We start from the raw sequence: 27,162 nt of genomic DNA, 5'->3' as shown, positions 1-27,162 counted from the left end.
TGTTAAGAAATGCTTTATGACTAAGTTTGTGGTCAGCTTTAGAGAAGGTTCTATGAAGTTCTGAGAAGAAGGTATATTCTTTTGTGTTTGGGTGGAATGTTCTATAGATGTCTGTCAAGCCCATTTGAATCACAATGCCTGTTAGTTCCTTTATTTCTTTGTTAAGTTTCTGTCTGGCAGACCTGTCTAGTGGTGATAGCGGGTGTTGAGATCTCCTGATATTAGCGTATGGAGTTTTTTTTTTTTTTTTTTTTGCTTGTGAAGTCAATTCCCCTTTATTAAAAGAAGTCATTTCCCGTATCACTGGCAGAAGGGACAAATGTGGTACAGTTAGCATACCGAGCACATGCTGACCTCCAGGCTCCCTCAGTCTCACAAGTACCAGGCACACATTTCAGAGTCCATGCTGACATCCTGGCTCTTCTCCCTTGCCCTCCTCCCCTTAGCTCCTCAGCTGCTCATTTCTCCTTACGACTCTGCTATTTCAGCTCTGCCCTCTCTTTGCCACCATCTCTCTCCACCCCCACCCCATCTCTCTAACTCTCTGTTCTGGGCCAGGCCCATCTGCTGGCCGTGTTCAGTTTACTACTTTCTCTCTCTGCTCTGGTTGTCCTCTCTGCCATATCTACAATAAAAGCCTTCTCATACCACGGAGCAGTGATGTCATCAGTTTATCAATGCTATCCTGACTCAGGCATCTCTCTAATCCTGCAAATGTGATACTTTCCGCTCTGGACCTCAAGAATTAGGAGGAGGATAGTTAGAAGCTCGTAGCAGACTAGCCAGGGCTTTCGTTCTGCACTCTCAGCCTCAGCGAGCTAAGTTACTCCTGCACTCTCTGTGCGTCTTGCCTTGTGTCTGTATTTATGCCGTGTCCTCTTATGTTCCATGAGGTTTTCTTAACTCTGATAGCAATTACTGTTCCTGTGTATGGCTGCCACAGTGTTGCTTTGGTGGTATGGCAGTAACTGTCATTTAGGTGGACAATACAAGCGTTTGAAGACAGAAACTGTGTTATGCCCTTGTAGCTGCTGCGGAATTAACTCCTCTGTGGGACAGGCTACATGGTGAAGTCAGGCACAAGGCACCGCATTGACCTCTGAAGGCTGCTGAAGACTTGGTAGTTAAGCGGGTCCAGCTGTGCATGCGTTAGCTGTCATTCCTTCGTTCTCGCAAGACTTTTTTGGAATGGAATTTCCATTTTGTAGTAGAGAACAGAATTTGAGAACGCAGGAACTTTCTTCAGTCATATAGATCGGATGTGCCCTTTGGAGTCTTATTCTACAGTTCTTTCCAGATCCGTTGGCTGCTGGATAACCTAGTTCATGGGCATGTCCCTGAGGGAGGGGCCTTTCCTCCGTCCACACTTTGCTGAGTTGCCCTTGGTCATCACAACAGGGTCGTGCAGCCTGTGAGATATTTGTCAGCCGAGACAGCAGGGACTACTGTGCTCTCTGTTCTTTCTGCCCGTTTTTTTTTTTAATATTTTATTAAAATTTCCAACTGCTCCCCGTTTCCCATTTCCCTCCCCCTCCTCCCACATATTGCCCCCTCCCCCCGCTCCCCTCCCCCTATCCCCACTCCTCTTCTCCTCCCCCTAGTCCACTCCCCCTCCCTCTCGATACTGAAGAGCAGTCCAAATTCCCTGCCCTACAGGAAGACCAAGGTCCTCCCACTTCTATCTAGGTCCAGGAAGGTGAGCATCCAAACAGGCTACGCTCCCACAAAGCCAGTTCATGTATTAGGATCGAAACCTAGTGCCATTGTCCTTGGCTTCTCATCAGCCTTCATTGTCCGCCTTGTTCAGAGAGTCCAGTTTCAACCCATGCTTATTCAGTCCCAGTCCAGCTGGCCTTGGAGAGCTCCCAATAGATCAGTTCCACTGTCACTGTGGGTGGGTGCACGCCTGTGGTCCTGATTTCCTTGCTCATGTTCTCCCTCCTTCTGCTCCTCATTTGGACCTTAAGAGCTCAGACGGTTGATCCAAATTGGGTCTCTGTCTCTCTCTCGATCCATCGCCAGATGAAAGTTCCTGTGCCATTCTCCTTGGCCTCTCGTCAGCTCTCATTGTCCACCACATTCAGAGAGTCCGGTTTTGTCCCATGTTTTTTTCAGTAGCAGTCCAGCTGGCCTTGGTGAGCTCCCAATAGATCGGCCCCCCTGTCTCAGTGGTTGGGTGCACCCCTCATGGTCCTGACTTCCTTGTTCATGTTCTCTCTCCTTCTGCTCCTCATTATAACCTTGGGAGCTCAGTCCGGTGCTCCAGTGTGGGTCTCTGTCTCTATCTCCATCCATCGCTAGATGAAGGTTCTATGGGGATATGCAAGATATTCATCAGTATGATTATAGGATAGGTTCATTTCAGGTTCCCTATCCTCAGGTGCCTCAATGAACTAACTGGGGACATTGCCCTGGGCATCTGGTAGCCATTCCAGGTTCAAGTCTCTTGCCAACCCTTAGGTGGCTCCCTTAACTAAGGTATGAGTTTCCCTGCTCCCCAATCCAACCTTCCTTTAACCCCAGTCACCCCGATTCCCCCAGTTCCCCTCATCCTCTCCTTCTCACTTTTCTCTCCCCATCACCCCTCATCCGCATCCCAACCCACCCCCCAAGATTCCAATTTTTTGCCCATCAATCTTGTCTATTTCCCATAGCTGGGAGGATATCTATATGTTTTTTCTTGGGTTTACCCTCTTGTTTAGCTTCTTTAGGATCACAAAATATAGACTCAGTGGCCCCTATCCATGGCTAGAAACCAATTATGAGTGAGTACATCCCATGATCTTCTTTTTGGGTCTGGGTTACCTCACTCAGGATATATTTTCTATTTCCATCCATTTGCATGCAAAATTCGAGAAGTCATTGTTTTTTACCGCAGAGTAGTACTCTAATGTATATATATTCCACACTTTCTTCATCCATTCTTCTATTGAAGGGCATCTAGGTTGCTTCCAGGTTCTGGCTATTACAAATAATGCTGCTATGAACATAGTTGGACAAATGCTTTTGTCATATGATAGGGCATCTCTTGGGTATATTGCTGGGTCCAGGGGTAGGTTGATCCCAATTTTTCTGAGAAACCGCCACACTGATTTCCAAAGTGGTTGCACAAGTTTGCAGTCCCACCAGCAATGGATGAGGGTACCCCTTTCTCCACAACCTCTCCAGCAAAGGCTATCATTGGTGTTTTTGATTTTAGCCATTCTGACAGGTGTAAGATGATATCTCAAACTTGTTTTGATTTGCATTTCTCTGATCGCTAAGGAGGTTGAGCATGACCTTAAGTATCTTTTGGCCATTTTAACTTCTTCTGGTGAGAATTCTCTGTTCAGTTCAGTGCCCCATTTTTTAATTGGGTTAATTATCCTTTTAAAGTCTAGTTTCTTGAGTTCTTTATATATTTTGGAGATCAGACCTTTGTCTGTAGCGGGGTTGGTGAAGATCTTCTCCCAGACAGTAGGCTGCCTTTTTGTCTTAATGACAGTGTCCTTTGCTTTACAGAAGCTTCTCAGTTTCAGGAGGTCCCATTTATTCAATGTTGCCCTTAATGTCTGTGCTGCTGGGGTTATACATAGGAAGCGATCTCCTGTGCCCATATCTTGTAGGGTACTTCCCATTATCTCTTCTATCAGGTTCAGTGTGTTCAGATTGATATTGAGGTCTTTGATCCATTTGGACTTGAGTTTTGTGCATGGTGATAGATATGGGTCTATTTTCATTCTTCTACAGGTTGACATCCAATTGTGCCAGCACCATTTGTTGAAGATGCTTTCTTTCTTCCATTGTATACTTTTAGCTCCTTTATCAAAAATTAGTTGTTCATAGGTTTGTGGGTTAAAATCCGGGTCTTCTATACGATTCCATTGGTCGACTGCTCTGTTTTTATGCCAGTACCACGCTGTTTTCATTACTGTAGCTCTGTAATAGAGTTTGAAGTCAGGGATGGTAATGCCTCCAGAAGTTCCTTTATTGTATAAGATTATTTTGGCTATCCTGGGTTTTTTGTTTCTCCATATAAAGTTGATTATTGTCCTTTCAAGATCTGTGAAGAATTTTGATGGGATTTTAATGGGGATTGCATTGAATCTATAAATTGCCCTTGGTAGAATTGCCATTTTTACTATGTTGATCCTCCCAATCCAGGAGCAAGGGAGATCCTTCCATTTTCTGGTATCCTCTTCAATTTCTTTCTTCAATGCCTTAAAGTTCTTGTCAAATAGATCTTTCACTTCCTTGGTTAGCGTTACCCCAAGATATTTTATGCTTTTTGTGGCTATCGTGAAAGGTGATGATTCTCTTATTTCCCCCTCTGCTTCCATATCCTTTGTGTATAAGAGGGCGACTGATTTTTTGGAGTTGATCTTGTATCCTGCCACATTACTAAAGGCGTTTATCAGCTGTAGGAGTTCTTTGGTGGAGTTTTTGGGGTCGCTCATGTACACTATCATATCATCTGCAAATAATGCAAGTTTAACTTCTTCCTTTCCAATTTGAATCCCCTTTATCCCCTTATGTTGTCTTATTGCTATTGCTAAAACTTCGAGAACTATATTGAAGAGGTATGGAGAGAGTGGACAGCCTTGGCGTGTTCCTGATTTTAGTGGGATGGCTTTAAGTTTCTCTCCATTTAATTTGATATTAGCTGTCGGCTTGCTGTAAATAGCTTTAATTATATTTAGGTATGACCCTTGTATCCCTAATCTCTCCAAGACTTTTATCATAAAGGGATGTTGAATTTTGTCAAATGCTTTTTCAGCGTCTAATGAAACGATCATATGGTTTTTTTCTTTCAGTTTATTTATATGATGGATTACATTGATAGATTTGCGTATGTTAAACCAGCCCTGCATCTCTGGGATGAAGCCTACTTGATCATAATGGATAATTTTTCTAATGTGTTCTTGGATTCGGTTTGCCAGAATTTTGTTGAGGATTTTTGCGTCGATGTTCATGAGTGAGATTGGCCTGTAATTTTCTTTCTTGGTTGGGTCTTTGTGTGATTTTGGTATCAGAGTTACTGTAGCTTCATAAAAGGAATTTGGCAATGACTCTTCTGTTTCTATATTGTGAAATACCTTAAGGAGTATAGGTATTAGGTCTTCTTGGAAGTTCTGGTAGAATTCCGCATTGAAACCATCTGGTCCTGGACTTTTTTTGGAAGGGAGGTTTTTGATAACCGCTTCTAATTCTTCAGGACTAACAGGTCTATTTAGGTTGTTCACCTGGTCCTGGTTTAACTTTGGTATATGGTACTTATCTAAAAAAGTGTCCATTTCTTTTACATTTTCCAGTTTTGTGGCATACAGGCTTTTGTAGTAAGATCTAATGATTCTCTGAATTTCCTCTGTGTCTGTGGTTATGTCTCCCTTTTCATTTCTGATCTTATTAATTTGCAGATTCTCTCTCTGCCGTTTGATTAGATTGGATAGGGGTTTATCAATCTTGTTGATTTTCTCCAGGAACCAGCTTTTTGATTTATTGATTCTTTCAATTGTTTTCTGTGTTTCTATTTTGTTGATTTCAGCCCTTAGTTTGATTATTTCCAGTCTTCTACACCTTCTAGGTGAGTCTGCTTCTTTTTTTTCTAGAGCTTTCAGGTGGGCTGTTAAGTCTCCAATGTGTGCTTTCTCTGTTTTTTTAAGTGGGCAGTTAGTGCTATGATCTTTCCTCTCAGGACTGCTTTCATAGTGTCCCATAGGTTTGAGTATGTTGTTTCTTTATTTTCATTGTCTTCAAGAAAGACTTTAATTTCTTTCTTTATTTCTTCCTTAATCCAGGTATGGTTCAGTAGTTGACTATTCAGTTTCCATGAGTTTGTAGGCTTTCTGGGGTTAGCATTGTTGCTGAATTCTAGCTTTAATCCATGGTGATCTGATAAGATACAGGTGGTTATTAATATTTTTTTGTAACTGTGAATGTTTGCTTTGTTACCGAGTATGTGGTCGATTTTTGAGAAGGTTCCATGAGCTGCAGAGAAGAAGGTATATTCTTTCCTATTTGGGTGGAATATTCTATAGATGTCTGTTAAGTCCATTTGATTCATTACCTCCATTAATTCTCTTATTTCTCTGTTAGGTTTCTGTCTAATTGACCTGTCCATTGGTGAGAGAGGAGTATTAAAGTCTCCTACTATTAATGTGTGCGGTTTGATGGCTGCCTTGAGTTTTAACAATGTTTCTTTTACGTACTTGGGTGCTTTTATATTAGGGGCATAGATATTCAGGATTGAGATTTCATCCTGATGAATTGTTCCTGTTATGAGTAGAAAATGTCCCTCTCCATCTCTTCTGATTGATTTAAGTTTGAAGTCAACTTTGTTAGAAATTAGTATGGCCACACCTGCTTGTTTCCTAGGTCCATTTACTTGATAAGCCTTATCCCAGCCCTTTACTCTGAGTAGGTGCCTGTCTTTGTGGTTGAGGTGTGTTTCTTGTAAACAGCAGAATGTTGGATCCTGTTTTCGTATCCAATCTCTTAGTCTGTGCCTTTTTATAGGTGAATTGAGTCCATTGACATTAAGTGATACTAATGACCAGTGGTTGTTAACTCCGGTCATTTTTTTTAGTATTTTGTGTGTTTCCCTTCTTTGAGATTTGCTGGTAAAAGGTCTCTAGATGTCTGAGTTACTGTGGTCATTGTTGGACTCCTTGATTAATGATTTTCCTTCTATTACTTTCTGTAAGGCTGGATTTGTGGCTACGTATTGTTTAAATTTGTTTTTATCCTGGAAAATTTTGTTTTCTCCATTTATAGTGAACGAGAGCTTGGCTGGGTATAGTAGTCTGGGCTTGCATCCATGGTCTCGTAGTTTCTGCAGTACATCTATCCAGGACCTTCTGGCTTTCATGGTTTCCATAGAGAAGTCAGGTGTAAGTCTGATAGGTTTACCTTTATAAGTAACTTGGCCTTTTTCCTTTGCTGCTCTTAGTATTCTTTCTTTATTCTGTATGCTTTGTGTTTTGATTATTATATGGCGAGAGGATGTTTTTTTTTGATCCAGCCTATTCGGTGTTCTGTATGCTTCTTGAACCTTCATAGGTATATCTTTCTTTAGGTTGGGAAAGTTTTCTTCTATAATTTTATTAAATATATTTTCTGGACCGTTGAGCTGCGCTTCTTCTCCTTCTTCTATTCCTATTATTCTTAGGTTTGGTCTTTTTATTGTGTCCCATATTTCCTGAATGTTTTGTGATGAGAATTTGTTGGCCTTGCTGTTTTCTTTGATCAGCGTGTTTATTTTCTCTATGGTATCTTCAGAATATGAGATTCTTTCTTCTATCTCTTGTATTCTGTTGGTTATGCTTGCTTCTGTAGTCTCTATTCGTTTACCTAGATTTTCCCTGTCCAGCTGGCCTTCTGTTTGTGTTTTCTTCTTTGCCTCCATTTCAGTTTTTAAGTCTTGAACTGTTTCCATTATCTGTTTGATTGTTTTTCCTTGGTTTCCTAGGGTATCATTCACTGATTTACTCAGTTCTTCAAACTTTCTGTTATACTTCTCATCCATTTCTATAAGGGCATTTTTTACATGCTGTTTAAGGGCGTCAATCACTTTCATAAAGTCAATTTTATCTACTTCTTCATGATTAAGGTGTTCATGTCCTCCTGTTGTGAGGTCGCTGGGTTCTGTTGGATTCATATAGTTTTTCAGATTGTTGGGTGAATTCTTGCATTGGTGCCTGCCCATCTCTTTCTCTGAATGCTCCCCTATGGATCTTCTTTTACCGGATCAGGTCTCCTTGCCTACTGATGTACCTTCCCAGTGATGGCACCCTGCAGTGATAGCTCTCCTGGTGCTCCAGTGATGTCTCTCCTGGTACCAATATCAGATCTCCGTGCCCAAAGACGGCTCTCCTGGTACCCAGATTAGCTCTTCCACTGATGGCTCTCCTGGTGCCAAGATCAGATCTCTGTGCAGGTTGGGTAGTTCATAAACTAAGCTCCTACCTTGCTTGGTGCAGGCAGGCCAGTGAACCAAAGGAAGTCTCGCCTGCCTACTTGCCCTGAGGATTTGCCCCCAGCGCCAGACAGAGTGAGCTGGATGGTGTTATGTGCCCAAAGAGGAAAGGGGGCAGAAGGAAGAAGGGTTCTGGATGCAAGCTGGGTGGGACAAGAAGAGAGAGGCTGTATGCGGGGTGTAGAGCCCCTGCAGGGAGCCCAGGGAGTATAGGGTGGGGGATGAGGAACTTCAGAGTTCCCTGTCCAGGGCTGCTTCCGCTGCCGCTGGTCACAAACTCACCCCGCTGCTGTCTCTCCTGGTGCCTTGATCAGATCTCCCTGCAGGTTGGGTAGTTTGTAAACAAAGCCCTTACCTTCTTGTTGCAGGCAGGCCAGGAGGCAAAGGAAGTCTCGCCTGCCTACTTGCCCTGAGGATTTGCCCCCAGCGCCAGACAGACTGAGCTGGATGGTGTTATGGGCCCAAAGAGGAAAGAGGGCAGAAGGAAGAAGGGTTCTGGATGCAAGCTGGGTGGGACAAGAAGAGAGAGGCAGTATGCAGGGTGTAAAGCCCCTGCAGGGAGCCCAGGGAGTATAGGGTGGGGGATGAGGAACTTCAGAGTTCCCTGTCCAGGGCTGCTTCCGCCGCCGCTGGTCACAAACTCACCCGGCTGCTGTCTCTCCTGGTGCCTAGATCAGAACTCCCTGCAGGTTGGGTAGTTTGTAAACAAAGCCCTTACCTTCTTGTTGCAGGCAGGCCAGTGAGACAAAGGAAGTCTCGCCTGCCTACTTGCCCTGAGGATTTGCCCCCAGTGCCAGACAGACTGAGCTGGATGGTGTTATGTGCCCAAAGAGGAAAGGGGGCAGAAGGAAGAAGGGTTCTGGATGCAAGCTGGGTGGGACAAGAAGAGAGAGGCAGTATGCAGGGTGTAGAGCCCCTGCAGGGAGCCCAGGGAGTATAGGGTGGGGGATGAGGAACTTCAGAGTTCCCTGTCCAGGGCTGCTTCAGCCGCCACTGGTCACAAACTCACCCGGCTGCTGTCTCTCCTGGTGCCTAGATCAGATCTCCCTGCAGGTTGGGGAGTTTGTAAACCTAGCGTATGGAGTTTGATGTGTGATTTCAGATTTAGTAATGTTTCATTTACAAATATGGGTGTCCTTGTATTTGGGGGTCTAGATATTCAGAATTGAGACTTGATAGGTTTTTCTTTTGGCAAATATGAAATGTCTTTCTTCATATCTTTTAATTAACTTTAGTTAAAATCTATTTTGTTCGATATTTGGATAGCCACACCAGCTTGCTTCTTAAATACACTTAATTGGAAAAATCTTTTCCCAACTCTTTACTCTGAGGTAATTTCTATCTTTTAATAGAGGTGTCTTTCTCGTATGCAGCAAAAGGATGAATCCTTATTTTGTATCCATTCTGTTAGCCTGTGCCTTTTTTTTATTGGAAAATTTAGTCCATTAATTTTGAGATGTTATTGACCAGTGATTGTTAATTTCTCTTTGGTTTTAGTGGTGGTGGTAGTGTTTGTGTTTCCCTTCTTTGGGTTTTTAATGTTGTAAGATTATCTATTGCCCATGTTTTCGTGGATGTAGCTGAGTTCCTTGGATTGGAATTTTCCTTCTGGTACTTTCTGTTGTGCTGAAATTGTGACTAGGTATTGTTTAAATCTTATTTTGTCAAGAATTATTTTCTTTTCTCCATCTATGGTGATTGAAAGTTTTGTTTCATATAGTAGTCTAGCCTGGTATTTGTGGTCCCTTAGTGGATCTTCTGACTTTTAAAAGAGTTTCCATTGAGAAGTTGGGTCTAATTCTGATAGGTCTGCCTTTATATGTTACTTGGACTTTTTCCTTTGCAGCTCTTAAAATTATTTCTTTATTCTGTATGTTTAGTAATTTGATTATTATATGGTGAGGGAACTTTTTTTTTATTCAGTCTATTTGGTGTTCTGTAAACTTCTTGTATCTTTATAGGCATGTTTTTTCTTAGGTTGGGAGAGTTTTCCTCTATAATTTTGTTGAATATCCTTGTTATTCTTAGATTTTGTATTTTCATTGTGTCCCAGATTTCCTCTATGTTTTTGTTAAGATTTTATTGAATATAATAGTTTCTTTGACTGATGAATCTATTTCTTCTATTTTATCTTCAACAACTGAGATTCTCTCTCCACCTCCTTCTGCATTCTGTTGGTGATGCTTATGTTTGTAGTCCCCAATTGCTTCCCCAGACTTTCCATTACCAGAATTCTCTTGACTTGTGTTTTCTTTATTGTTTCTATTTCAATTTTCAAGTCTTGAACCACTTCTTTCACTTGTTTGATGTTTTTCTTGGCTTTCTTTAAAGGATTTTTTTCAATTTCTCCCAATTTTTTGTTTGTCTCTTCCTCAAATTTTTTTGATTTCTTTTTTTTTTAATTGAAAAGAAAATTTCCGCCTCCTCCCCGCCTCCCATTTCCCTCCCCCTCCTCCCGCCCCTCTCCCCCTCCCCCCACTCCTCTTCTCCTCCCTCTCCAGTCCCAGGAGCAGTCAGGGTTCCCTGCCCTGTGGAAAGTCCAAGGTCCTCCCCCCTCCATCCAGATCTAGGAAGTTGAACATCCAAACTGTCTAGGCTCCCACAAAGCCAGAACCTGAAGTAGGATCAAAACCCCGTGCCATTGTCCTTGGCCTCTCGTCAGCTCTCATTGTCCGCCATGTTCAGAGAGTCCGGTTTTATCCCATGCTTTTTTCAGTCACAGTCCAGCTAGCCTTGAGAATTTTTTATGTCCTCTTTAAGAGCTTCTATCATCTTCATAAAGTTACTTTTAAGTTCATTTTCTTGTGTTTCAGCTGCATTGGAATGTTCAGGTCTTGCTGTTGGAGGATCACTGAGTTGTGGTAGTACCATATTGGTCTTTTGGTTGTTGAATGTATTCTTACACTGGTGTTTACTCTTCTGTTTTTCCACCTAGTGTGGCTTGTGCCAGTGCCTGTTCTTCCAAGTGGTGTGGTTTACATCTGTGCCTATGTCATTTGTAGAAGTTGCAGGGGAGGAGTGGCCACAGAGAGGGTGTTCAGGTGCCTGATTGCAGGCTGGTGGAGACGATACTAGAGGCAGGGCCCCGTTGCCTTGCTGGTGCTGGGTTAGGAGGGGAAGGGACACAGGGTTTTCCTTGGGATTTAGTTAGGGTCTGGACTTTGGGGCAATCCAGTAGAGAGGCAATCACTTACCTGTTTTTCCAACTGGTGTGTTTGGTACTTGTGCCTATCTAGTATTCTGGGTTGAGGGAGAGATCTGGCTATGAGGAAGATGTTCAGGTACATGGGACTGGGTGGCAGTGGGTTTTGGAGGGACAGAGTCTCGTGGGTGGTGGGGGTGAAGACACAGCCTGAAGGCAGTTCTCTTACCTGCTTGCCTACTGGTGGAGACTGCTCCAGAGACTCATCTCTTTTTAGTCCTCTTCTGTGGAAGGGTGAACTAAATGAACTAGTAGAACATTGTATTGTGGTAAAGGGGACCTGGGTTTTTTCTGTCTGCACCCTTGTTTCTATTAATGTTCTCAGAATTTCATCTTCCTATGTGTATCATATAGTAATGCCTATATTAGCTACCAATGAATTGTTTGATTCATCCTTTGTCGCTGTTATTTAATAATAATACATAATAGACTGCCAAGTAGAATTACATTTGACAAAAGTGTTGTTTAGAATAGGTGATTATAGGCAAGCTTTTCTGTTGCTTTATTTTGCTATCAGAGAGGATATCTGATTTTTACCCTGGAAACCTTACAAATTACCAAATAATGGATTGATTCATTCTTCATCGCGTGCCAAGTAGTCCAATCATAGACTAGCTGGCTGGTTTTGATTAATAGACTTTAGTCTTACATGCAAGAAAGCATAGCGATTTGCCGAATATCCCCAAGTCTTTAATCCTAAACTCACTGAAGCAGAGTGTCATAAAATTTACTGGTTAAACTCTGTGCCAAGTGATTTTCAAACTATAGCCTTCATTTTCATAGAGTTCCACATATATTATCAAAGGATTCCATATTCTTTCCTTTGTTTTTGTTTGTTTGTTTGTTTGTTTGTTTTTTCAAGACGAGGTTTCTCTATATAACAGCCCTGAACTGCTACGTAGACCAGGCTGTTCTCAAACTCTCAAACTCACAGAGATTCACCTGTCTCTGCCTCCTTGAGTACTGGTATTAAAACTCTACACCAACACCACCTGGCTAGGATTCCTTATTTTTTTTTTTAAAAATGATCTTGAATAAATGGATGGATGGATGGATGGATGGATGGATGGAGCAATATTTGAAAAAAGACAGTACACCACATATGTTTTCTAGGTTCATATTGCTCTTTGATTTAAACCAGTACAGGGATTAATTGACTTCCTGACCAAGTTCTGGGACATTGCTTTTTATCTCTCTTTTGTAAAATTCCCAATTCTGCATCATGACCTTGAGTTACATCAGTTCAATTTTCTTATACATCTCTGCACAGGTCCTTCTTTTAAATCTCAGTGGTTAGTACCTATTGCAATAACCAGCTCATAGTATATTTATCCAGTGTCGCAGCTAATTTTATACACTTCCCTCATGGATTAATGATTATCTGTCATGAAAATGCAAAAGGAATTATGTATCTAACTGGGACTCCCTATTTATAGATTTCCTATAAAGTAAAAAATATAAATTGTCTCAAGTCCAGTCATAACAATGCTAAGACATGTTGCAAAGAAGGCCAGGCCTTTTGTTTGCCCAGGCCACCGGGCTAGATTAGCCCCAAAATCACCACACAGAAACTGTATTAATTAAATCACTCCTTGACCCATTAGCTCTAGTTTCTTATTGGCTAATTCTTACATCCTAATTTAACTAATTTCTATTAATCTGTATATCACCACGAGGTCTTGGCCTACCAGCAAAGTCTCAGCCTGTCTATCTCTGCCGAGGTGTCCATAGCATCTCTTGACTCTGCTTTCTTCCTCCCAGAATTTAGTTTTGTCTTCTCCACCTACCTAAGTTCTGCCCTATCAGTCCAAGGCAGTTTTTTTATTCATTAACCAATACAAGCAACACACAGAAAGAAGGACCTCCTACACCAAAGGCACATTATGGAGTGTGTTGATTCAGCATTGTTAATAAACACAAGTTGACAAGGTAACAAATAACACGATCTCTGTTAATATCTATGAAGATCTGTGACTTTAACATAATTATTTCTATTTGGGCATTCTCCTTGATCTGTCTACACACAATCTGATTTATCTTTTTGACTTCAAGATACAGAAAAGTTCATAGCCATTGCAAAATCCTTATTGAAAACATAAAGGTTGATTCTCATTGTGTGAGGGGGTTGCAAAGAAATCTTTTGGCAGCTGTCCCATTGTGAGGTTGTGGCTAATGAACTTTTTGGATCCTTGCCCAGGATGGGGATCTTCCATGTCCACAGGTTTACTAAGATTGCAACCAGTCTGAAACAGGCTGGGCAACAATGTAATAAAATGTCACCATGTGAAAAGAAACTTAAAAGCACTGTCATTATGCTCACCTAGAAAAATCTTTCAACTGCTTTGGTTTTGTTTTCTCCTATCATATTAAGCAGTTAGGCAAAAATAAAAAAATAAAAAATAGGACATTAAAATATATTTGTTTACTGTTTTTTAAAAATAATATATTTTATGTAGGATGGATGTTTAATCTTTGTTGAGACATATAATTGTACATGTAGATAAATACACTGCAATGATTTAATATAGATATGCAATTTAGAATCATCAAATTATGATAACTTGTACTTCTTATCAATTTTGTTAGTAATCTCCAAATTTCTGTCCTGTAGCTATGTAAAATTGAAAACAAATTGCTGTAAAATATAGTTACCTTAGAATTCTTGTTCTTTCCAACTGAATTTTATCACCCATTAATCAACTTCCTTCTTCTGTTCGCCCACCTGCTTCCTCTCCTAGCTGCTGATAATCACTATATTCTCACCCACAGGATGAACCTTTTCAGCTTCCCTGTGAATGAAAACATGCCATATTTGTGTCCTTGTGCCCACTCAGTTTTGTATGCCATAGAGTCCTCTAGTTCTGTACTTTTTTGCCAAAATGACAAGATTCCCTTCATCTTTCATGGCTCTTTGCTCCTTTCACCAGTATACAAGTCTATTGATTCAATTATGATAGATTTATAATTAGTGCTGCAATGAATACAGTATTTAGATATTTTTAACATGCTTATTTTATTCGTTTGGATATATACTCAGAAATAGGACAGTTGGTAAAGTACTAATTCTATTTTTATTTGTTTCTGAAGATAAAGTGTCCAAGATAAAACCTGGGGCTGCAAAGCTAGATAAACACGCTCTACTGAGCTATACTTCTATATCTTCTTTTAGTTTGATATTTTGTCCTTTCTGTACAATCATGGTGCCACTTTTCATTTTGGCTTAACTATACAAAATCCTTTCTTTCCATTACTAACCTTTGTTAATTTTTGCATTTTTAGTAGTAATCATTCTAACTGTGCAAGATGACATCTTATAATGTTTTTTTAAATGGGTTTACCTAATGATCACTAATGTACTCTAGTTTCCAAAATAGTTTGAGGTTTATAATAGAACTGAACAAAAAGTACAAGGATGTCCTATATACATCCTCTCTGCGTATATCCTCCACTGTCAGCATCCCTTACTACAGGGGCATATTTGTTATGATCAATAGACTTACATTATCATTATCACTCATTCCTCCAAATTTTTATTAAGCTTCTCAATTGGTGTTGAACACTCTATGGGTTTTGATGAATTTGTAATGTCATGTGTATGTATCATTGTAATATTTAATTTATCATAGACTAGTTCATTGTCCTAAAAAATCCTCTGTGATCCATCTTTTCAATTCTTCTCCCCTGTCCCATTCCCTGACAATCGATATTTTTATTGTTGCTTCAGATTTCTCTTTTCTAGACTGATTCTATTTAGAAGCATACAATGTGTAGACTTTTTTTCAAATTAGCTTCTTTCACTACATGTGAGTTTCCTTCATGCCTCTTAATGGCTTAATAGGTAATTTCATTGGAGTCCTGAATTGTGATACAATATCTGAATGTTTCAGCCAGTTAATGTAATTCACTGTCTGCTAAAATATGAATAGAACTGCCAAAATATGGATGAGCATTTTTTTGTATAGAAAAACCTTTAATTTCCCTAGAGAAATAGCAAAAAGACCATTCTTAGCTCATATAGTAAAAGGATGTTGAGTTTTATTTAAAATAAAAATTATCAAATGGTCTTCAAATGAGGTTCTATTGTCCTTTGTCATCCACAATGAATAATTAAGTTGCTATTGCTCTATATCATGGTCAGCATTCACCATTTCCAGTCATTTTGTTCAACTCTTTAAAACAGACATTCAGGAATAGCTCAATGTTGTTTTCATTTGCAGTTCCCTAAGCAATTACATATACAATTCCTTTCTCCTTTTTATCGTATTGTATTTTATGTGAATATTTCTTTTTAAATGATTTCTGTGTTTGTTTTAACTTGTAACTTGTATTTTTGAATCAAAGTCCATTTCAAATTGCATCAAAGTATAACTTTAGTACTTTATAATAAGAAAGTATTGTAACTATCCCAATTGCTCTTTCCAAGTCTTTCTATCATAGTTCCCATGCAAATGCACATAAGCAAATGCATGGACCTGAGCAATAAAGTAAAATTTAACTTTCTGTAATCATCACTTATTCTTTCTGACTAATATCATTCTCCTTCTCTCTAACACTTTCTGGCCAAGTATGTCTACTGATAATATATTTTGTGATGTTTTTCTTCAGTATAGAAGGATGCTTTCATAGGGACTGCATTCTAGATTAGTAGATTTTTTTCTCTTAGCACTAAATATTTGATTCCATATTTTGTGAAAATTCTTTTATGACTCTTACCTTTGCCACTGTATAAATATAAATTGCCCCCTCATTAAAAATATTTATATGATGTTAAAAAGTAATACGTCCTCATATCAGAAAATTGTTTTAATTTTGGAGGAAGTAATTTTCCTAATTATTGATCTTTATGATTACTAGATCTTTGTTTAATGCCTAACATTAATTTTGGGGGGGGGTTACCAATTCTTATTATTCGTCTTCCTTCTTCCTTTTTTCCCATTTTATATGTAGTCCTTGTATTATCTGTTCTGATTTCTTGCATTAATTTTTTTTATTCTTGGTAATTCCATGCTAGGACACAAGGAAACATGAACATATCCACGCTTATTTTCCCCTGTTTAGTTCCCATCAAGTCTTCTCTAACATGAACACCTTTCCAACTTCATATCTGTAACATTAAGGGTCCTGCTTGTTTGTGTTTCTGCCCTGCCTGGTTCCTCACAACTGTTTAGCCCCAAAGAAAATCACACAGAGATCTCCATAAGTTATAAAGCTGATTGGCCCATTAGGTCAGGCTACTTATTAGTTGTTGTAGTTTATATTAACTCATTATTCTGATCTATATTAGCCATGTGGCTCAGTACCTTTGTCAGTGGGGCAGATCACATCCTGCTGCTTGAGTGATCTGGGCAGGAGTGGGAGGAATCAACTTCCTCCTTCCCAGAATTCTCCTGTTCTCATTACATCATTTCTATTTCTTATCTGGTTTTCCCGCCTATATTACCTGCCTGGCCAATCAGTGTTTATTTAAAACATGATTGACAGAATACAGACAATTCTCCTGCACCACATATCCTTATTTTACTATTATTTTTGATAACCCAGTAAGTCCAATTAGTGAACACATGTATGGGACCACCCTCTGGAGCAAAGGGAATCTGCTGATAAACATACAAACAAACTTAGAGATTTCTTCCACAACCTTGCCTAGTGCATTAATTTAATTAGCCTAACAAAAATATTCTTCATTAGGGATGCAGTGTATTTTTAAATTAATTTTATTTCTGACATAAAATAGTACATATATATATATACATAAGTAAATATATATGTGTGTGTGTCTTCACTTATTCCTTCTTATATATACTATATATGTAGTGGTGTAAAACATGGTATTTGAATGTGTCTACATAACATATAAAAACTAGGTAAGGTACTTTGGTATCAGCTTAAAGATTTTCCATATCCTTGTGTTGGGACATTGGAGCATTTTCCTACTAGCTATTTTCATATATTAAATTAGTTATCAACCATAATTACCTCATTGTGCTACCAAGCATTGGCAGTTATGTCTCCTCCTCCTCTTCCTCCTCCTCCTCTTCCTCTTCCTTCTTTTAGCAATTATGTGGTCTATTCGACTGCACCACAGTATCTGTTAGCCATCTTACCTCCACCCTACCATCTGAAATGTCTTCTCACCTTCTCATAGCCACTGTTTTATTCTCTCGCTGGATAAGATCAATTTATTTAGTTTACACTTTGACATGATTCTGAACATGAGAAACATTGTTGTACATCTGTAACATTTCTATTTTCCTTTTTTTCGGGGGGGGGGCAATGTTTCTCTGTGTAACAGCCCTGGCTGCTGTGGAACTAGCTCTGTAGACCAGGCTGTCCTCGAACTCACAGAGATCCACCTGCCTCCTGAGTGCTGGGATTAAAAGTGTGCACCACCACCGCCCAGCACATTTCTATTTTACGCACTTTCGAGTTTCTATTCCTGTTTACATTACTCATATGTCCTTGTTTTCATATGTCTCCTTTTCCAATAAGGTCCTTGGTATAGTAATCATAGTTTGTTTTGCTTTTCAGTTTTTAAAGATCTTTTATCAATGATTGTTTTTATAGTTTTCTATAAGTAATGGATATAATTATAAAATATTATTCTATATTCATCTTTGTTGCTATGATAAAATACTCTAACAAAAATTAACCTAAGATATAAATGACTTACTGTAACTCCCAATTTCAGGTCCTTTAAACAAGGATAATAAAGAAGGAACCAGACACAACTAATCATGTCACATGCACAGACAGGAGCAGAATTTATATTCAATTTAGGTTTGGGCATGTCTTACTGGTTCTGATGTGTTTGAGGTCTTCACATTGCTTTTCTTGCTTTTTATTCTGCTTTGCACATGTATTGTGAAAAGAAAACAAAATCAACTGAAATTAAGAGCCCTTTTGTAAGTACTGGTATAGTATGGGGAGGTGAAACATTCCATAGTTTAGGAAGCAGTACCCAATTTTTGGCAAGCCTGTAGCTATGGCAAGTGAATATGACAAGTGCTTCTCAAGTTTTTGTTTACCCTTTATATGAGAAATAACAACGAGGGGGCTAGACTTGGATTTCTCTCTTCCTTTACATCAAATGTCAGGGAGGACTACAATAGGATATTTACCTTTACTTACATAGAGGTCTGGAGAGACCTGGGTTTCTGTATGACCAGTAGCCTAGGAAGGTTAAGAGTTGATAAAAAATACACTGAATTAGGTTTTGATTAAATATTTTCTCCTTGGGGCATTCCTTGTTAAGAAAAGCAGAACGCTCTGCTGGATTTCATAATGGTTACTTTCCCTCTCCACATGCTGATAACAGCAGAATATTTTTTCTCTGATCTTCTCTGTGAGAACCTTGAGGCATTGCTGGAGTGAACCACACAAAAGACTGTGAGTGCCCTAATACTGAACGTCCCAAAAGTTCTTAACTCATTCTTGTCCACTTAGACCCACGGGTAACTTAGGAACTGTAACTCAAGTTTTCCTTTCTCTACATTGTCTCTTGTGAAAACTCATGAATTTCTAATTTGGTGAGCTAGTAGGTAAGCTAGTCTCTCTGTCTGTCTCTCTGACGCTTAAATTGGAGACTCAGTTGTTCGCTCACACTGGACCATAATGTTCTGTTCTATTTTAAGAACAGCTCTGTTTTTTCCATTTTGTTCAAATGTGTACTTGCTTTGGGGACTGAGCAGTTACTTTTAAGCTTGTTGCATGGGGATTAGAGACCAGAAGTAAAGCTTAGAATTTTAGGAACTTATTTCTTGTCTTCTGGGCACTTATTACCATGAGTCACCTTATTTTTTAGCTGGGAAACAGATGTACCTCAGGATGGTCTCTAATATACTACTTTATGACTTTTAAGTAAAACATTGCTAGGATTATTGAGTGCTAGGAGTGTTGGCTATAGCACCATGTCCAGCACCATGGTTCCTTTCTGCACCAGCTACAATATCTTTTAGCCATCACATCATTGACACCACCACCTAGCATCCCTCTATACTCACAGTCCTTTACACATTTTTGTGATCTTCAGAAATTATTCAGATTGAATGTCAGCTCTGCACCCAGTCATTTTCCAAAGGAGAAAACAGCATTTTATGAAGCATCTGTGATTGTTACAACTTTTGTATAGTCACTATTCTTCCCAAGGGTTTCAGGAAATAGCATTACTGTCTTCACTGTAGGAAAATGTAATTTCAAAATAGCATGAAGGAAGTGGATAGTGATTACTAACAACGCCCATGCCTTCATGACACATCACTGGTAATTGGCTTCCTTTGCAGTTGAGCTCATTCTTGGTGTGAGACAGGGAGGTTGCAGCGAAGTGGCAAGTTCAGAGGGTGACAGCCAGGAAACTGAAGGAAAGCATAATGGAAGGAGGAAGCCAGGAAAATTGAGCACAAATGAGTCAAATGAACATACCTTGAGAATCACTGACAAGGCATAAACAAAGATCTAAAGTTATTTTTTAAGCATTTCCCCCTAAGGATAATTCATTAGGTTATTAAAGCTAAACACACATACTCTGTTTCTTTCTTTTGTCCATTTATCAGATGACCATGTTCAAATATTTGATTCTTTGCATATTATTTTATTATAAGCATTATACCAGAGGTTTCTTCTCCTTTTTAATGAATGTTATTCAATACCTCTCTATGCAAACTAGAGATGCTTAATAATAAAACACAAAAACGGAATAGAATGAATTGGAAGAGGCATAGATATTTGAGGGTATAAATTTCTCAGCCTACTCCTCACTATCAAAAAGATCTCAGTATTTGAAGGTGTCAGCCCTTCCTCTTGCCACAGACATGGGAGCTCAAGACTAAATCCTGTTACTTTTATAAAAATCAATGGGTCTCATAAAATTGCAGGTCTCCCCAGGAACACAAAATAGTGTTTCTGAAAGCAAATATGATTTGTTATTCCATTCTACATGTGTATTTGTATAAATCAATAGGTTATTTGAAGTAACCAGAAAATTCCTTGGTAACCCCTGATGCCAAACTCTTTTTCCAGTTTTAAGAGGTGACAATATTCCACTTAAATTGTAAGATTTCTGACATAAGTTTCTAATATTTCTCTAGCACCCCAAACATGGCATATAGAATCAGGTCTGCTGTGTTGTATAATTTTCAGCCTTCTCCCCTGTTCAGTTTGACCCAACATTAGCTGTTTCCTCATGTCTCAGATAAAAGCAGCAAAACAGTGATGCTCACAGGCAGACACAGGGTCCTTATTAGCTATCAAATACAGGGTTGGCATTTAGGACATTTGACCTCCATAAGGGATTCTTTTGCCTTCGTCATCTGTAAAACAAGGATAATTTGTGTCGTTCACATATTAATTATAGTATATGGAGATGATAAACAAGTTTCATGGGAAAGTTTCTAAATTTATTAAATCCAATTATATATCCTACTTCCTTAGTTACTATTCAATTGCTGTGAAGAGATACCAAGCCTAAGGAAATTCTGGAAAAAGAAAACCCTTAGCTGGGGGCTTGTTTAGAGTTTTAGATGGTTAGTCTACCATCATCCTAGTGGAAAGTAAATGGGTCTGATGCTGGAGCAGGAGTTTTGAACTTTATATCCTGATCTGAAGGCAGCAGGTAGAGAGAGAAACCCTGGGCCCGGCCTGGACTCTTGAAACCTCAAAACCCAACCCCAGCAGCACACCTCTTGCATCAAGGCAATGCCTCTGATCATTCACAAACAGTTCCACTAATTAGGGACCAAACACATGACCCTATGGGAGATGTTCTCATTCAAGCCATCACACTTAACTTGTTTCTTGTTGGTCATTAGCTTCTTCCTACTGTCCTACCCAAGCTAACTCAACTTACTACAACTTTATTTTGTAGAAAATTCTAAGAAGTAATAGAATGTTATTCAATGTGCCGAAGGATGCAGTTAGATTGCCTTAATATGTTTTTTGTTCCTTTGATGAAATACATGAGCTTGTGTAACTTTGTTCAATAATGGAGCTTACTTCAATCATGATTCTAGTGGCTGGAGAAATCCAAATATGTTACCAGTGCTCGGATGAATGCCTCATTGGATATGTCACAACACGGCAGAAAAACAGTAAAAGTAATGGTCCTGTACCTAACAGACAACATACGTGGGTCCCTGTTTTTTGACAACTGAAACTTATAAAACAAAACTGAATCCTTTTGAGATTCAGCATAATTTGTGAGACCAGATTCAATGTGCTTATGAGATAGAAACCCCATCACCTAGTTCTCTTTCACTAGTTTCATTTCTTCATGGTTTCTCCATCTCGTCCACACCACACAAGGAAGCAAGGTTCCAGCACATGAACTTTTGTTCACCAAGTAATATTCAAATCATAGAAAAAAAAACAAGTTGAGAACTCGAGGAATTCCACAAATTAATAAATTATTTCGATCAATTTCAGTGTAGTTATTATCAGATATTATCTGGCTAACCAGTCCAATATAATTTGTTAATCTGTGGAACTTCTCAATCAGAATTACGTGGGTTTGACTTTGAACTTTGCAGTTTATTTAATGTAAAGTTTTAGGAAATCCATTAGCCTTTCAAAATCATTTTCTTCCTTGTAAAGTAAATGTGACTTTACTAGGTTGTTTTCATAACTACATGAAATTATACATGTAAATGGAATATGTCAGGCTCAAAATAAATACTTTGTAAGTGATGGTAGTAGTAGAAGTTGTTATGGGTTATCTTTCATTGGCATCCATACCGAGCATGTTTTAGGTCTCCTCTAGCATTATTGTTTAGTTGGGCTAAAAGCCCTTTTTCAAAATTTGTAGATAAAGCCATAGCTCTTCAGTAATTTGATAGCTATTTGATCATTATTTGGATCATTTCTGCCTTTATATTTTTGCTGATCATCTTGACTATAAGTTAATATTACACTATGATCCTGGAGTTGAAAGATTTCCCCAGATGTCAACAAATAGACTTAATTCAAGTTATCATTAAGTGGTTGTAATGTTAACTACATAGTTCATCACTGTTTGCCCTCAGATGAGTGTCTGCTTTCCTAAATCACATAACAGAATATGGAATCAGGGTGGTGATGGATTCAATAGGATCAGAGCATATGGAATCATGGTGGTAAAGAATGTAGTAGTATATAGTACTCAGCAAGGTAGAGAAACAGAGAGTGAAGAGAGCATTACTTTTTAAAAATAGCAACCTACTCTTGAGTGACAGTACTGTTGTCTCACAAAATCTTCTTAATCCTTTCCAAAGGATTACCCTTAAATCCTAAACTCTTTGTACTCTAACTCCACCTCTTAAAGGCTCTACACCCTTAACATCACTATATTGAGAACCAACCCTAAAATGTATGCATATCTGTGAGACAAACCATAGCAAAAAGCAAAGCAAAGCACTCAAGGAATTTTGAAAGCTGTTGCTAATGAACTTTAACATAATTAAATTATGAATAAATCTATGACTGTTTGGAACTCGGAGACATGAAAGGAAACCCATCGGCTTCCTGTCTACCTCCTTTAGTTCCTTTAGGCCTTGACTCATGTGTGCTCTTTCTTAGGTAAAATGAAGAGAGGGCTTTCTTCACACCAGACATTTTGCCACTGAGCTACACACCTAGTTCTAACAGTTCACTATTTATGTATTAGTGATGGGCATTGAACCCTAGGCATCATGCCAGATAAGCTCATGATCTACTACTCAGTTAAGTTCCAACCCAGGATGTTGGTTTTTGAATTGTTACAAATAAGATCTTTTTTTTTTTAAAAAAAAAATATTTTTTATTGATATTTATTGAGCTCTACATTTTTCTCTGCTTCCCTCCCAGCCTCTCCCCTCCCCCTTTAATCCTCCCTCAAGGTCCCAAAAGAAAGTACAAATAAGATCTTAGTGGGTTTTAGCTGATTAACCTCACATCCCTGTCACTACTCAGGGGTATGCTGTATGAAAAATGAAACACATTTTTTTGCAAGAACATTCTGTATTAATTGTGAGAGTCATGGTTGGTTTCAAGTATTCTTTTGTCCTCTTCAGTGATGATCATACCTGAATAAGTCACTAAAAATCACAACTTCTATCACTCTTGAATATGGAATCTCTAGGGCTTATAATTGTCTATGTCAAAAATTAGTGATAATGTGTATTTTCTTTAAAATTAGTAAAGCTCACTCAGTATATATGGTCGTTATCTTCCTGGAATAACATAAAACAAGTGGACTTCTTGTTTTTAGGTGATATATAAGATAATTTTTTCTTTTGTCACATTTTAATGTCTGTTGTCATAGAAAGTACATTTGAAGATGAAAATGATTGATTAAACATTGTATGAAACCCATTACTTTGTATGATAACTTTAAAAATGAAATGAGTCACTTGGGCAAAATAAAGAATGGAAGATATAAGAATACAAATGTCCTGTATGTCTTGCCATTATCAATGACAAATGCACATAAGGACACTTAGTATACTACATTGCCTCTACTTTAACTTAAATTCATTTGATGGCTGATACGGTAATCATTCCTGAAGATATTGATTCTGTGTTTTGTTTCTTTTATAATACAGAGTTGTCTGTAGAACCAAATGGACATCTTTATATATTTTCATTTTGTTTTTTTTCTTGAATTAATTTTTTTAATGAAAATAAGAGATCATGTGTCTTGGAAGCAGTCACTCTGGCATAACTTTCAAGACTCCCTGAAGACTGAATCCCTAAGGTCTGGTGGCACACTACAACCAGTTTCCTTTACAGTGTCACTTTCTCACAGAAGTTAGAATGACTTGACAGTATTAAAGTGTGAAGATGAATTAAAGTTATATTACTGCTGATGGGTCTATTAAAAAAAAAGCTGTCAGTTGAAGTAAGCAGTATTCTAAAAACATACAGTACCATATCAAGGCTAGAGGGTGTTGGATAGAAAAAGCATTGGCAGATGGACAATTTTTGATAGGTCTTTGTGAATGTGAAAACCAAGCTGAGAAAGAGTTTGGAAGTTCTCATCTGTTGCCCTGCTTTGAAATACATATTTAGAAGCTTTGATTTATCTTTGACATTCCTCCAGTCTTCTATGAGTACCTAGTTTGACTAGTTCATAAACTACACGCTGTGTCTAATGGGAGCAGTGACAGTCATAAAATTCTAAACAAGCCTAAGGATACATTTTCTTATCCTGTATGTAGCCCCACAGTGCAAGGAGGGAAACATGCAACCTTTTTATTCAAGACTGAGAGGCCAGACCATCTTCTGCATTCAAGACTATCTGTGAAATTTTTCTTGCCTAAAACTTTTTCCTCTTCACTCGGTTGATTGGTTAATTGTAATTCTTGCTACCCATATACATTTTAGGACTTAAGCATAAGCAGCTCGTTAGCTGAGCCTTGAATTTTGTACCATAAACTGAGGTTACAAGTTTGTGCAGAGTGTTAATTGCTAAGGGACTTATTAGGGAGTTGCCTCTGTTCTCCATTATCAGTTGGGCCTGGCTAGAGAAGCTGGCAAGTGATGCAGCTCTCTCTGTGTCTAAAAGACATTGATTTAACAAAGCAGACATCTGCAATTCTGTCCTTATGTATAATCTGTGAACAGTCTAGCTTGTGATCTATACACCGAGACTCTCAGTATAGCTGATTTGCCCTGTCAGCTTAGCTAATTATAGAGAACAGGCTTCTCAGTTTCTCAGCATTTTATGGAACAAAGGCTGAACTATGAGGGATTGTTTTATTCAAGAGAATTACAGTGTGGGGTGAAGTCATCCTTCTGTCAGTACACAGGAATAATGGTGCCCAAAAAGTGAGAAACACACTGCCAAGCTTGTGGGATAAATCTCATGGCTGTTTTACGGGAGAAGTCACGGTTTCACATAAGAGAATTACAGCTAAAATCAATCTGAACTCATATGCAATGGATCTATGAGTTTATCCTCCATCAGACAATGTCTTGTCCAGTGGGTCATCCTTGTAAATATCAATTGTCATCTACTGTGTATTCTTGTGGATCCCAGCAAACATTAGGTAATGAGGAAGGATTTAAATCCAGATAGTGAAGACACAGTTCATGAAAGAGGGTGTGAAGCTAATTGATTATCTAGTTTTAGCTATGTAATTCATTTTTTTGTTTTGCATAAATGCATAAAATATAAGTCATAGTAAAGGTTTAAAAGACAACGTGAAGCTCCAAAGCTTCCAATTGTATAAAATATCATGTATATACTTTGGATCTAGCTAATCTCACTGCATAATATATTTTATTTGAAAAGTTCTTTACAATAAGGTTTTAGTTATAAAAAGCAAAATAGATATAATGATAAATATTATAGTAGAAAACAATAGGAGAAAGAAAAAACAACTCATGCCATTCAAAAGTACCTGTGACAACAAATACAGAAAAATATAAAGGCTGAGCATTTGTTTGAAAACAAATATTGATAAGGTACATTATAGTAATAATCATAAACTGCTGTTGAGAATGAGAAATGGTACAGCCACTGTAGAAAACAGCTTGTAGTTTCTTAAGTTAAACATTGACTTATCTCATGAACATCTTTTATATATTTAATCAAAAGAAATGATTTCAATAAGCATTTCACTGTGCATACATATATAAAAATATCATGTTATACTTTAAATACACAGCATTCTTACTTGTCAAATGTACTTTAATGAATTTGAAAACAAGAAAATGTATGTATTCTCCCGGAACTCTATGCAAAATTTCCCAGTGGCTTTATTTGTATTTCCCTGAAACTTAAAAAAAAATGACAAAAACTCTACCAATAACATGAAATAAAATGTATTATATGCATTCACTTGAATAGTTTTGGCAATTAAGAGGAATGGAATATTGAGATATGCTCCAATGTGGGTGAACCCTTGAAAACATTATACATGAAAGAAGCCAGACACAAAAGGCCACATGCTGTATGATATTACTTATATTAAGTGCTGAGAAAAGGTCAACCTATTGAAACCAAAAGTAAATCCGTGGTGGCTTGGAACTAATGATGGGAAAACTAACTGAAAATAGCATGACTGAATCTGGAGGTAATAGAAATATTCTATCATCTTCAGATGTGGTGGTCTTATGGTGTTAAACAGATGCATATGTTTGCCAAAACCCATTCACCTAGGCTTGGTGTGGTGCAGACCTTTAATCCAAGCACTCTGGAGGGAAAGGCAGATGGCTCTCTGTAGGCTTGAGGCCAGCCAGATCTACATAGTGAATTCCATGCAGGTTGGGGCTACATAGTGTGTGTGTGTGTGTGTGTGTGTGTGTGTGTGTGTGTGTGTGTGTGTGTGAGAGAGAGAGAGAGAGAGAGAGAGAGAGAGAGGGAGAGAGAGAGACTTTGTCTCCAAAAAACAGAAACAAAAAGATTAACTAAGCTTTTCAAATAAATTCATTTTAGTTTGGTAAACCATATAGCCAATAAAACATATTTTAAGCCAGCCTTAGGCATAGAAATTTAGATATTTTTGGAATATGACTTATTAGAAAGAAAGAAGCAATCATGGCCTTCCTTGAGTCAGAAGTTCAAAGTTTGCATCTTTCGTCTGTTGTAAGGACAGATCATGAGTATAGTAACAGTGTTTTCTCTCCTGTGGTGGATACTAAGCAGGGAACTGTTTACTTACTACCTATGAACTGCAATCTCTGCAGTTTCTGCTCATAGACTGTGACCTGTTAGTGGTCTTTCTAACAATATTATTTCTTTTATTTTCCTTTTTGCATTAGCAAATTTCAATAAATTTGAGATGCATTTTATCCTTGATTATCTATTTTCAGACCAGAGTTATTGGCTTTTAGAAAGGATAAGTTTTAAATCCCAAATCTTACAAAAATTTATGTCCATTATTAGTTTATTACTGAAGAAATTTAGGCATAGGTGAAGAAATTTAGGCATAGATGAAGTCTAAAACATATCTAAATTCTCAGAGTTATTACACGACGTTGATATCATTAAACTAGAATTGAAATCCAAATCCAATTCTGGATCCTGTGCTAATTAGTATATCCTCATATCTTAAGT

The 27,162-nt window shown here is 38.3% G+C and overlaps 1 protein-coding gene across 1 annotated transcript in view; it reads left to right on the top strand.

Annotated features, from left to right (window-relative positions):
• Window positions 1-27,162, top strand: part of Rtl4 (retrotransposon Gag like 4) — a 294,576-nt gene that overhangs the window by 255,036 nt on the left and 12,378 nt on the right. The gene's annotated exons all lie outside the window — the stretch shown is intronic.

Source organism: Chionomys nivalis, chromosome X, assembly GCF_950005125.1.
Source record: "Chionomys nivalis chromosome X, mChiNiv1.1, whole genome shotgun sequence".
NCBI classification, from domain to species: domain Eukaryota; kingdom Metazoa; phylum Chordata; class Mammalia; order Rodentia; family Cricetidae; genus Chionomys; species Chionomys nivalis.
This window is presented reverse-complemented; position numbering and strand designations above follow the sequence as displayed.